This window comes from Penaeus vannamei, chromosome 43, assembly GCF_042767895.1.
Source record: "Penaeus vannamei isolate JL-2024 chromosome 43, ASM4276789v1, whole genome shotgun sequence".
Lineage (NCBI taxonomy): Eukaryota > Metazoa > Arthropoda > Malacostraca > Decapoda > Penaeidae > Penaeus > Penaeus vannamei.
The window spans coordinates 6,131,023-6,136,022 of NC_091591.1; the positions used below are offsets into that span (position 1 = coordinate 6,131,023).

The following is a 5,000-nucleotide window of genomic DNA, read 5'->3' on the forward strand; positions in this document are numbered from 1 at the left end:
ACCTTCTTCGTATGGGCATGATGTTTACTTCTGTGTGTGTGTAGGGGGGGGGGGGGGATTTAGATAGAAAGTACATCTGTTTGTGCGTTTGTTTGTGTGTTTGTTTATGTAAGCGTGTGTGTGTGTGTGTGTGTGTGTGTGTGTGTGTGTGTGTGTGTGTGTGTGTGTGTGTGTGTGTGTGTGTGTGTGTGTGTGTGTGTGTGTGCGCGTGCGTGTGCGTGCGTTCGTGTTACCCCTACCCCTACCCCTTCTCTCCCTCTCCCTTTCTTTTTTTCCTTCTTCCCTTAACCCATTCCCTCTCCCTATCCCTCCTCTTCTACTTCTGGTTCTGGTTCTCATTCACCTTCTCTTTCTCTTTCTACCTCTCCCTCTCCCTCTCCCCCTCCCACTCCCCGTCCCTCTCCCTCTCCCCCTCTCCCCAATCTCACCATGCAAAGTCCTCCAAATACACTCACTCATCAACAACAACAACACCTTGGGAAGAAAAAAAAAATATTCGCCACATCTGCAATAAAACTTTCAAAACACCCCCACCACCCCACCCCACCCCTCCCCACCCCCCTGAGTCTCGAGACGCGCCCGGGTACCTCTTTCTAGCGAGCAACCTTGAAAGTGAGAACTTATTCCGCCACCGAGAGGGAATTGAACGCCGAGACACCCCGCTACAGAAATAGCTTTCGATACTATTTCAGGACGCACTGGGCACACACACACACACACACATACACACACACACGCACACAAACACACACACGCGCCTATACACAGGTAACCCTACGAGGCTTTCAAAATAAAATGGCATTTCCGGACAGTGCCAACCGCGGCCCTATACACAGCCAAGGCCACAGACATGCAGACATACAGACACACAGACAGAGACACAGACATATCCCCACACACACACAAACAGGCACACACACACACAAAGAGACACACACACTCACATACACACACAAATCCCCGCACATATCCCCGCACACACACAAACAGGCACACACACACAAAGACACACACACAAATAAACACACGCATAAAAAGACACACACACATACCAACAAACACACACACACACACACACACACACACACACACACACACACACACACACACACACACACACACACACACACACACACACACACACACACACACACACACACACACACACACACACACACACACACACACACACACACACACACACACACACACACACACACACACACACACACACACACACACACGCCCATAAACCGAAGTCGAGGGCGGCGTACAGACCCGAGACACTGCGGTAGTCTATAGGTAGCGTGATATTTTTTTTTCTTTTTTCTTTTTTTTCCTTTTCTTTTTTTTTTCCTTTTTTATGAGCCAAGGTCGGAAATGTGATGACGATTCCCGTGCCAGCGCTTTCGAAAAAATACACGCAAGGGCCATTCATTAATATTATCTTTATTTTCCTGGTTCCGTGTCTTCTCCGAGGTTATATGGGTGTCTCTAGTTGATTAAATAGAACAAAAAAAAAGAGAAAGAGAAAAAAGAAAAGGAAATACGAAGAAGAAGAAGAAGAAGAAGAAGAAGAAGAAAGAAAGAAAGAAAGAAAGAAAGAAAGAAAGAAAGAAAGAAAGAAAGAAAGAAAGAAAGAAAGAAAGAAAGAAAGAAAGAAAGAAAGAGAGAAAGAAAGAAAGAAAGAAAGAAAATAAAAAAGGGAGGAGGGAGAGGAGGAGGAGGAGGAGGAGGAGAAAGAAGATAAAGAAACGGAAAATGGTCCTCGCCCCATAGCCACATGTCAGATCACCTTCACGACAACGGCGATGGTTCAAGTTAGGTGGAACTTGCACTCCTAAAGCCTCTCTCTCTCCTCTTATTTTTCCGTTCCTCTCCCCTCTCTCTCGCTCGCTCGCTCTCTCTCTCTCTCTCTCTCTCTCTCTCGCTCTCTCTCTCTCTCTCTCTCTCTCTCTCTCTCTCTCTCTGCTCTTTTTCCCCTTTTCCCCTTTGTCTCTGTCCATCTCCCCTCTGTCTGTCTGTCTCCCCTCTGTCTCTGTTTATCTCCCCTCACTCTATCTATCCCCCCTCTCTTTCTCTCTCTCTCTCTTTCTCTCTCCCCCTCTCTCTTTCTCTCTCCCCCTCTTTCTCTCTTGCCTCTCTCTCCCCTTCCCTCCCCCTCACCCCTCTCTTGAATGGCTTCCTCGGGATGAAGAATCCAACACTAATCACACGCGAATAATGTCCATCGCCACTAAATCCTCTTTTTCCGCATCTCTCTTTCTCTGTCTCTCTTGTGTATTCGCTCCTCTCCTCTCTCTCTCTCTCTCTCTCTCTCTCTCTCTCTCTCTCTCTCTCTCTCTCTCTCTCTCTCTCTCTCTCTCTCTCTCTCTCTCTATCTATCTATCTATCTATCTATCTCTATATTTATCTCTATATTTATCTCTTTCTCTTTCTTTTTCATTTTCTCATTCTCTTTCTCTCTCTCTCTCTCTCACGTGCTTCCGATCTCTTTCTCTCCGTCGCTCTTTCACTTTCGTTCTATTTCTGTCTCAATCTCTCGCTCCCGGTCTCACTCACTCTCAGTCTCACTCTCACTCACTCTCGCCCTCACCCGCACTCCCAATGAGGTAAGAGGAAGGGAGAAGAAATGGGAGAAAAAAGAAGAAAAAGGGAGAGGAAAAAAGGGTAAAATAAGTAGTGGAGGGAAGGCGGTGGGTGAAGGCGGGGGTGGGGGCACAGGGAGGGGGGGGAGAAAGGGGGAGGAGGCAGAGGAGAGAAAGGGAGGAAGAGGAAGGTGCAGTTAGAGGAAAGTGAAAGTTGGGGGAGGGGGAAGAGAGGAAAAAGACGGGGGAGAAGGGAATGGGGAAAAGAAAGAAAAATAAGGAGAGAAAACGGCCTCTCCCCCTCCACCCAATCCCACCCCCCTCCATAACGCCTACCCATTCACACAGGATCGTCCTCCCCCACTCCCCCACCCTTCCCCCTCCCTCCCTCCTCCCACACTTGCCTCCACGCAGTCATTCAGGAAGCAACATGACTGAGGAAAGGTAAACTCCCCTCTCCCATCCCCATCCCCCTCCCCCTCCCCCTACGCCGCTCCCTCACTCCCCCCACGAAGCAGTGAGACCGTGGCAATGTTGAAACCCAACTCTTCTGTCCTTTCTAACCCCCCCCCTTTTCCCCCCAACCCCCCCCACCCCTCATCCTCTTCTTCCTCCTCCTCCCTCTCTTTGTCCTCTCCCTCCTCCTCTTCCTCCTCATCCTCTTCTTCCACCGCTTCTTTCTCCTTCTCCTCTTTATCCTCATCCTTTCTCCTTCTCCTCCTCCTCTTCCTCTTCTTCCTCCTTTTCTTTCTCCTTCTCCTCCTCCTCTTCCTCTTCTTCCTCCTTTTCTTTCTCCTTCTCCTCCTCCTCCTCCATCGCAACGCAGACCAGAGTATGGAAGAAGGAAGAGGAAAAGGAGGAAGAGAGAGGAGAGTAAATCGACGATGGGGGAGGGGGGTAGGAGGAGGAATAGAATAGGGGGGTAGGAAGAAGGGGGAAAGAAGAGGGGGAGAAGAACGCAAGAGAGAGGGGGAGAGCGGTGACTGTAGGAGGGAGGAGAGGGGAGGGGAGACAGGGCAGAGAGAGAAGGGGGGCCTGGTGGGGAGGCGGAAGGAAGAATGGGGAGACGGAGCGTCGAGTGGGAATTGGGGGAGGCGGGGAGGGTGAGGGAGGGGGGAGGGGGATAGGAGGAGATAGGAGGGAGGAAGGGATAGGAGGAGGGGAGGAAAGGATTGAAAGAGGGGAGGAAGGGATAGAGGGGGAGACAGGAAGGGATAGGAGGAAGAGGGGGGAGTAGGAAGAGATAGGAGGGGGGTGTCGAGTGGGAAGTGGGGAGCGTGGTGGCCGGGGAGGGGCCGGGGGAAGAGAGGGGGGGTGTCCTGCCTGTCAGCTGGTCGGCGATCGATTCATGTTTAGAGATCCACGTTACGGGCGGCGGGTGTTGCGTGGTTGGGCCGTCCGTTCATTTCGCCGCCGATCACGCGGTCGATAACGATGTGTTGGGTCGCGTCGGCGGGGGTTTCCCCTGGAGCGAAAGAGGGGGAGAGAGAGAGAGAGAGAAAGGGAAGGAAGGAAGGAAGGGACAGGCACACGGGCAGACATCCGATCCAGCCTCGCTCACAGCACACGGGGCGAGTCTCGCGTCTAATCCCCTCTCTCTCTCTCTCTCTATTTCTCTCTCTCGCCAAAATGCCACCGCAATGTCCTTCTCTTCTCTCTCTCTCTCTCTCCGTGTCTCTCCCCCGCGCCTCGCCTCCTCCTCGTCGTCCTCGTCCTCCTCCTCCTCGCTCCTTCCTCCTCCTCCTCCTCGCAGGGCCGCCGAGTGCCAGAGGAGTGCCAGCAGGTTCCCGCGCTTGGTTAGCAGACGATACAGCAGTCAGCGCGCGTCGTCTGCTAGCGAACCTCTCCCTCCTCCCTCCTAAAAATAAACCCCCCACCTCCGCCTCTTTTGCTCAAATAACCCCCACAACCGCTTCGATTCAGCCCCCGGGCGCCGTTGCAAGCGAGGCCGGGGGCTTCTCCCTGTGACATTCCCCCGGTGCGAGGTTCCAGGCCGGGAAATACACTCGGGGCCTCTCCCTCCGACGTCCACAGGATCCGGGCGAAGGCACACGATCTGACGTTTCCCTCTGCCCTTATCCTCGCACTGCCCTTCCTCCATGTTCCCGGCCCCCGCGCGGCTTTCTCGACACAAATCCACATCACTCGAGGCCTAAGCCAGCCCTGCCGCACCGCCGCACCGCCCTGGGGGCTTGCGGTATGGGATATCTTACCTTCATTTTCTAGACGAGGCGGGTTGAACCTACAACGTTAGCACTCACCAGCGACCACTGCAGGGCGCCGCCAGTGCCACCCAGCGGCCGCCGCGCCAACTAACGCAGCGCCAGATTCGAACGCGAGCGGAGCGGGGTTGGCGGCCGACGCGAGGGGGGGAGGGGGAGGGGGCCTTCGCTCATTCTGACTATGGGGTCT

The 5,000-nt window shown here is 53.4% G+C and overlaps 1 protein-coding gene across 6 annotated transcripts in view; it reads right to left on the reverse strand.

Moving 5' to 3' along the window:
• The window catches only part of LOC113828803 (uncharacterized), a 220,647-nt gene that overhangs the window by 187,560 nt on the left and 28,087 nt on the right, over positions 1-5,000 (reverse strand). Inside the window, exon 1 of one of the 6 annotated variants that reach the window (XM_070118892.1) lies at positions 4,802-5,000. This exon is cut by the window's right edge and continues 292 nt beyond it. The exons of the other annotated variants lie outside the window; for them this stretch is intronic. The gene's annotated coding sequence lies outside the window, so the exon portion shown is untranslated. The remainder of the gene's footprint in view (positions 1-4,801) is intronic. 6 annotated transcript variants of the gene reach the window in all.